The 8,366-nt window shown below is 49.1% G+C and overlaps 1 pseudogene; it reads right to left on the minus strand.

Annotated features, from left to right (window-relative positions):
- Positions 1 to 3,769: 3,769 nt before the first annotated feature.
- Positions 3,770 to 7,337, minus strand: LOC139835557 (uncharacterized; annotated as a pseudogene).
- Positions 7,338 to 8,366: the final 1,029 nt, after the last annotated feature.

The following is an 8,366-nucleotide window of genomic DNA, read 5'->3' on the forward strand; positions in this document are numbered from 1 at the left end:
CATGAAAAGTCTTTGCTATATGATTCACTTGTTTACTCATGTCATATACATTGTTTTGATCGCTGCATTCACTACATATGCTTTACAAATAGTATGATCAAGATTATGATGGCATGTCACTCCGGAAATTATCTCGTGTTATCGTTTTACCGCTCGGGACGAGCAGAACTAAGCTTGGGGATGCTGATACGTCTCCGACGTATCGATAATTTCTTATGTTCCATGCCACATTATTGATGTTATCTACATGTTTTATGCACACTTTATGTCATATTCGTGCATTTTACGGAACTAACCTATTAACAAGATGCCGAAGTGCCGATTCTTGTTTTTCTGCTGTTTTTGGTTTCAGAAATCCTAGTAAGGAAATATTCTCGGAATTGGACGAAATCAAAGCCCAGGGGCCTATTTTCTCACGAAGCTTCCCGGAAGTCCGAAGGAGAGACGAAGAGGGGCCACGGAGGGGCCACACCATAGGGCGGCGCGGCCCCCTTGGCCGCGCCGGCCTGTAGTGTGGGGCCCCGTGCCGCCTCTTGACCTGCCCTTCCGCCTATAAAAAGTCTCCGTGACGAAACCCCCAAAGTATCGAGAACCACGATACGGAAAACCTTCCAGAGACGCCGCCGCCGCCGATCCCATCTCGGGGGATCCAGCAGAACGCCTCCGGCACCCTGCCGGAGAGGGGAATCATCTCCCGGAGGACTCTACACCGCCATGGTCACCTCCGGTGTGATGTGTGAGTAGTCTACCCCTGGACTATGGGTCCATAGCAGTAGCTAGATGGTTGTCTTCTCCCCATTGTGCTATCATTGTCGGATCTTGTGAGCTGCCTAACATGATCAAGATCATCTATCTGTAATTCTATATGTTGCGTTTGTTGGGATCCGATGAATAGAGAATACTTGTTATGTTGATTATCAAAGTTATGCTATGTGTTGTTTATGATCTTGCATGCTCTCCGTTACTAGTAGATGCTCTGGCCAAGTAGATGCTTGTAACTCCAAGAGGGAGTACTTATGCTCGATAGTGGGTTCATGCCTCGCATTGACACAGGACGATGTGAGAAAGTTCTAAGGTTGTGTTGTGCTGTTGCCACTAGGGATAAAACATTAGTGCTATGTTCAAGGATGTAGTCACTAGTTACATTACGCACCATACTTAATGCAATTGTCTGTTGTTAGCAACTTAATACTGGAGGGGGTTCGGATGATAACCTGAAGGTGGACTTTTTAGGCATAGATGCAGTTGGATGACGGTCTATGTACTTTGTCGTAATGCCCAATTAAATCTCACTATACTCATCATGATATGTATGTGCATGGTCATGCTCTCTTTATTTGTCAATTGCCCAACTGTAATTTGTTCACCCAACATGCTGTTCGTCTTATGGGAGAGACACCTCTAGTGAACTGTGGACCCCGGTCCAATTCTCTTTACTGAAATACAATCTACTGCAATACTTGTTCTACTGTTTTCTGCAAACAATCATCTTCCACACAATACGGTTAATCCTTTGTTACAGCAAGCCGGTGAGATTGACAACCTCACTGTTTCGTTGGGGCAAAGTACTTTGGTTGTGTTGTGCAGGTTCCACGTTGGCGCCGGAATCACTGGTGTTGCGCCGCACTACATCTCGCCGCCATCAACCTTCAACGTGCTTCTTGGCTCCTCCTGGTTCGATAAACCTTGGTTTCTTTCTGAGGGAAAACTTGCTGCTGTGCGCATCATACCTTCCTCTTGGGGTTGCCCAACGAACGTGTGAAATACACGCCATCAGGCGACAGGTCGCGGACGCCGCTCGGAACGCCATCTTCTACAGGGTCCCTGGAAGAAATGGGTGCGAGCGTTAGTGAAAGGATGGACGTGAGTAACCATGGAGCATGGAGAAGGGAAGAACAGCGGGGTTCCCGCGTCGGCAACCTTCCCCGTGTGCTTGCCGGCATCGAGCACGGCCACGGTCAGTAGGGAGAGGAGGGGATCTTCTCCTCTGGGGAGGTGGGCTGGTGGTGAATGAGGGGTACGGTGGCGAGGTGGTTTGAGCGGATGTGGCCTGTGCCCTTTTTATAGTGGAACGGCCGGCGTACGGTGCGCCAGGTCCGGCGAGGAAAAGAAGGTGGGCGGCAGCAGGGGATTGGGCGCGATGGGCGGCGAGGCAACGTGTCTGAGCGACGGCGCCATGGTTTGGAGGGAAGTGCGGCGTCGGGGTCGCACGGCTTGGCGTGCAAGGTTGCGTCCAGTCGCGCCTGCCAGCTATTCGACGGAATTCCCGTGGCGTTGCTCGGCCGCGTGCGTGCAGAAGAGGTTGGGGAAGGTCTTGTCCGTGCACGGGCGTCATAGGGAAGGTCTCCTCCTCCACCGCAGGGCGACCATGGCCACCAGAACGGGAGCGTGGGGTGGCCAGCGTGGCCGTGTCCAGGGTGACACGTTCGTCGCCGGTTGGGGGTCGGTGTTGCTGCATAACGAGAAGGGGTGCCTGGTAGGTTGGTCTAGGAGGAGTAGGGAGGTGCATCTGCGTCGAGGCCTCCTGGTTTCGCCAGCTGGTGCCGCAGAAAGGAGAGAAGGTTGAGATGCACCGTGCGGGCCTTGCCAAAGTGAATATGTGACGGGAGATCCTCTAGGTTTGAGTAGGGGAGGGACAGGAGAGGGGGAGTAGAGCATGCAGCTCTTCCAGGCTTTGTCCGATCTGGGTGGAGGCATGCGAATTGGCAGCATGCGCATTCCAAGCCCCCGGCCACCTCTATCTCTCTCTTTCCTTCTCATACACTCGATGGGTTAGTGTACATGCATGTGTCCAAGTGTGTGTGGAGAGTGAGTGGAGAGAGAGAGAGAAATGGTCGGCTGAAAAAGAAAAAGGGAAGAAAAAGAGGGAGGGCAAAAATTCAACTAGCCCATGGTCTATGTGACCATTTCCCAATTTTGGCACAACTTCAATATTTTGGTATGACTCACCTCTTTTGATTTTTTTTGTGAATTCAAGGGTAGTAGTGAGATGAGAGCAATATTATTAGACCAATGAATTTTTCAAATTAATTTTTTTGGTTAAGTAGAGAGAAAGAAAAGATGGAAACAAATAAAGTATAAAGGTGATCTTGTAAGATCCACTTATGTGATAGGGGAAATTCAAGTCCTAAGGTTTTAGTGAGAAAGGGAATTTTAATTTCACAATTAATAAGAAGAAAAGAGTGACATAGTTTGTGTCATGATTAATTTTAATTAAAACTAGAAATAAATAAAAATAATAACCAAGGTCACATGAAGAAATGGGTTTTAGACATTAACCCACAAAATGTAATTTCCACAAGTGACAAACACACCCATCCAACAATCAAATGCAATATCAACTATATGCATGCAAATATTTAAATATAGAAAAAGTTTTTGTTGGCCCAAAAATTTGTATTCCAAAATTTTAAACAAATACACAAAAGTTGGGTTGTTACAAACCTTCTCCCCTTAAAATGAATCTCGTCCTTGAGATTCGGTGGCTAAGAACTGAAGAGTGCGGGGAAATCCTTCCGAAGTTGATCTTCTCGTTCCCAAGTGGCTTCCTCCTCGGAGTGTTTAGTCCACTGGACTTTACAGAATTTAATCTTTCTTCTTCGGGTGAGACGAACAGTTTCTTCCAGAATCCGAAGGGGTACTTCATGATAGGTTAGGTCGGTGTTGAGGTCGAGGGTGCGATAATCGATGTTCTTGAACGTCTCAGGCTTGTCGGGCACTTGGAGGCATCGTCGAAGTAGAGAGATATGAAACACATCATGGAAATCCGCTAATTCAGCAGGCAGTTCCAGTTGATAAGATACTTCACCTCGACGAGCGAGAACCTTGAAGGGCCCAATATATCTGGGGGCAAGCTTCCCTCTGACGTGAAATCTTTGCATTCCCTTGAGTGGAGTGACGCGAAGATAAGCATGATCTCCAACCTTGAAGGTCAATTAACGTCGCTTGGAATCAGCATAACTTTTCTGACGGGATTGAGCGGCCTTGAGGCGATCGCGGATCAGTTGAACTTGTTCTTCAGCTTCGCGAAGATGGTCAGGTCCAAAAACTTGGCTATCTCCGGTCTCGGACCAGTTGAGAGGGGTTCGACAACGGCGACCATATAGGGCTTCAAAGGGGGCCATCTGCAGAATAGCTTGGTAGCTATTGTTGTAAGAGAATTCTGCGAAGGGTAGGCAATCTTCCCACTTTGCTCCATAGGCGAGGACGCAAGCACGAAGCATATCTTCAAGAATCTGGTTTACTCTTTCTGTTTGGCCTCCGGTCTGTGGGTGGTAGGCAGTGCTAAAGGCTAGCTTGGTTCCAAGGGCTTCATGCAGGCTCTTCCAGAATTTCGAGGTGAATTGGGTACCTCGATCTGACACTATCCTCTTGGGGACTCCGTGGAGACTAACAATACGGGATATATAAAGGTCAGCTAGCTTGGTACCATTATAGTTGGTCTTCACCGGGATGAAATGAGCAACTTTGGTAAGTCGGTCAACGATAACCCAGATGGAGTCGTGACCGCGCTGAGATTTAGGCAATCCTGTAATGAAATCCATTCCAACTTCTTCCCATTTCCATTCGGGAACTTTGAGGGGTTGGAGTAATCCAGCTGGTCGTTGATGCTCAGCCTTCACTCTCTGGCACACGTCGCAACGAGCAATGAAAAACGCTATCTCGCGCTTCATACCGTGCCACCAAAATTGTTTCTTCAGGTCTTGATACATCTTGGTTCCTCCGGGGTGGATTGAGTAGGGGGTGTCGTGAGCTTCCTTCATGATGAGTTGTTTCAAGTCTTCGATATTAGGTACACAGAGGCATCCCTTGTACCACAAAACTCCTTTGGCATCAATGGTGAAGCCAGGAACTTCTTCCCTATCCATCCTCCGTTTGATTCCTTCAATACTTTCATGTCCCACCTGAGCTTCTTTGATCTGATCAAACAAAGTAGGCTGCAGCTCAAGATTTGCCAGGAAACCGTGGCTAACCAACTCGAGGCCGAACTCCTCAAGTTCTTCATACAGCTTGGGTTGAGCAATTTTTATCAGGGCGTTCAATGAACAGGGCTCTCGACTAAGGGCATCAGCTACGACATTGGCTTTACCAGGATGATAATGAATACCGAGATCGTAGTCCTTGATGAGCTCCATCCATCTACTCTGCCTCATATTCAGCTCCCGCTGAGTGAAGATGTACTTCAGACTCTTGTGGTCGGTGTAGATTTCACAGCGATTTCCCACTACATGGTGGCGCCAGGTCTTCAGGGCGTGAACTACAGCAGCAAGCTCTAAGTCATGCGTGGGGTAGTTCATCTCGTGCGGTCGAAGTTGTCTTGACAAATAGGCTATCACCTTGCCTTCTTGCATCAACACACTTCCCAAACCAAGTTTTGATGCATCGCAGTAGACATCAAAATCCTTGGTGATATCGGGCATGGTCAAGACGGGGGCTGTGACTAATCTCTTCTTGAGTTCCTAAAAACTGGCCTCACATTTATCGGTCCACTCGAACTTCTTATCCTTCTTCAACAGCTGCATTAAGGGTCTTGCAATGCTGGAGAATCCCTCAACGAACTTGCGGTAATAACCCGCCAATCCTAGAAAGGCGCGGACTTCGGTCTGATTGGTAGGGGCTTTCTTCTCCATGATGGACTGAATTTTGGACGGGTCGACTGACACTCCTCCGGCAGAAATGACATGACCAAGGAATCCTACTTCTCTCAGCCAGAATTCACATTTACTAAACTTGGCGTAAAGCTGATGGTCTCGGAGAGTTCCCAAAACAATCCGCAGATGTTCAGCATGCTCTTCTTCATTCTTGGAGTAGATCAGAATATCGTCGATGAAAACCACGACAAACTTGTCGAGGTACTTCATGAACACCTTGTTCATGAGATTCATGAAATAGGCAGGGGCATTGGTCAGTCCGAAGGACATCACGGTATATTCAAAAAGGCCATACCGTGTGGTGAAGGCAGTTTTGGGAATGTCTGACTCTCGAACCTTGAGTTGATGATAACCCGTTCGGAGATCAATCTTGGAGAAAACTCGGGCGCCATTCATCTGGTCGAACAAATCTTCAATCTTCGGGAGGGGGTATTTGTTTTTGATGGTGACATCATTCAGTTTTCGGTAATCCACGCACAGGCGGATAGTACCGTCCCGCTTATCCACAAAGATAACGGGAGATCCCCAGGGTGATGCGCTCGGGCGAATCAATCCTTTCCTCAACATGTCATCCAACTGCTTCTTCAACTCAACTAATTCCTGCGGGTTCATCCGGTAAGGTCGCTGAGCGATGGGGGCAGTTCCGGGAACTAGCTCGATGATAAACTCGATATCCCGATCAGGGGGCATACCGGGTAGCTCATCGGGAAAGACATCAGGGTACTCACAAACTATGGGTACTTCATGCAGGGCTGGACTAGCGACACTCTTCTTGCATAAGGCCTTAGATGAGGGCATGGTCGCCACGTGCTCAACTACTTCCCCGTCCTCAGCAGTCATGGTTATAGCTCGGCGAGCACAGTCTATATGCCCCTTGTACTTCACCATCCAATCCATCCCTAAAATAACTTCCAACCCTTGCTCACCCAACACTATCAGATTTGCGTGGAAACGCTTTCCCTGAATATCTATGGGAACCTCTTTGCAGGAACTCTGGGTTCTGCTAGTGGATCCAGGGATTTGTACGAGCATAGGTCGTTTCAAGGGGGTGGGGGTTAAGCCTCCCTTTTTCACAAAGGGCTTGGTAACAAAAGAATGCGAGGCTCCAGAGTCGAACAAAACAGTCGAGGGGACTGAGTTGACAGGGAACGTACCCAGAACAATATCCGGAGCTTCCTGAGCTTCTTCTGCGTTGACATGGTTGAGGTGTCCCCTAGCTGGTCCAGCAGACTTCTTCTGGTTCGGGTTCCTTCCGGCGGCAGTACGGGCTTGACCCTGATTTGGCTTGGGCGCGTTGGGGCGCTGAGCAGTGTTCATCTTGTTGGGACACTCCTTGGAGAAATGACCCGGCTGTCCGCAGGTGTAGCATCCATTGGTGGCAGGGCGGACAGTGTTGTTCTGGCGGTTGTAGTTGGGATTATAGTTGCTTCCTCCAGAACGCTGAGGGTTGAAGTTGCGGTTGGGGTTGTTGGGGCGAGGTGCAGGGGGTGGTGTCCTCTGCTGCTGGGGCGCCGGCCTTGGTGGAGGAAAGCTGCGGGGTCGCTGATTGCTGGAGCTGCCTTGCTGCATCATTGCCTTGCGCTTGCGGTTCTCAAACGCACTCTTGCGCTTGCTCTCCACCATGATAGAGGCATCAACAAGGGACTCAAGGTCAGGGTACGGAACAGCGACCAAAATACTCTGCATCTCATCATGCAGACCATTCAGGAAACGGTCCTTCTTCTTTTCTTCAGTGTCGGTGTCTTCTGGAGCATACCTGGACAGAGTGGTGAACTTGTCCATATATTCCACCACAGTCATGCTTCCTTGCTTCAGATTCATGAATTTGTCCTTCATGAGCTTAATCAGTCCTGATGGAATGTGGGTCTTGCGGAACTTGGTCTTGAATTCTTCCCAGTTGATGACATGTCCCTCAGCTTGAATAGCCTTGACGTTTTCCACCAAGCGCGGGCAGGTCCAGAAAGATAATGAGTGGCGAACAAAACCTTCTCATTGTCGCCGACTCCGGCAACTTCCAGGTTGTTCTCAATAGTGCGAAGCCAGTCATCGGCGTCGAGGGGTTCAGTGCACTTGGAGAAGACAGGTGGATTGGTGCTCTGGAAATCCTTCAGCTTGGAGCGGGGGTCTGCATTACCATCCCCGCCATTATTGTTGTTGGTGTTTCCGGTAGCAATTTGAGCGAGGTGCTGAAGGGTAGCAAGGTTAGCTTGGCGCTCTGCACGGGCTGCCTCACGGTCTTCCATCATAAGGCGCAGAAGTTGTGCCATGGTTGGGTCCGGAGGTGGAGGGGGGTTTTGGTCGGACCCGCTGGCGTTTCCACTACGGGTTTCAACCATCCTGAAGAGATGTGGATCAGATATTAATGGGGAAACAAGGAGATGGGCAGCCACTTAAAAGGGGAGGGCTTGTTAAAAATGCAACTTTGAAAACGGAAACTCGCAAATGAAAAGTAGGCAAATGATAGCATAACATAGCAGGGTGCCGAAGGCACAACATAGTCATACAACATCACAACATAAGTTTCATACAGCACAACCAAAATGGATGGTTTTAACAGAACCATCATCATAAGTCTACTCGCATCGCACGGGGACCTATATCATCGTCCTATGATAAGATGGTGCGAGTCTGGGGGTAGTACTCTAGAAGTCGTCAAGGTCCACGACGGGACCCTCCGGTGCTAGTGGGGCGCCCTCGTCGAAGGGTGGCTCCTCG

Source organism: Lolium perenne, chromosome 2, assembly GCF_019359855.2.
Source record: "Lolium perenne isolate Kyuss_39 chromosome 2, Kyuss_2.0, whole genome shotgun sequence".
Classification (NCBI taxonomy): Eukaryota; Viridiplantae; Streptophyta; class Magnoliopsida; order Poales; family Poaceae; genus Lolium; species Lolium perenne.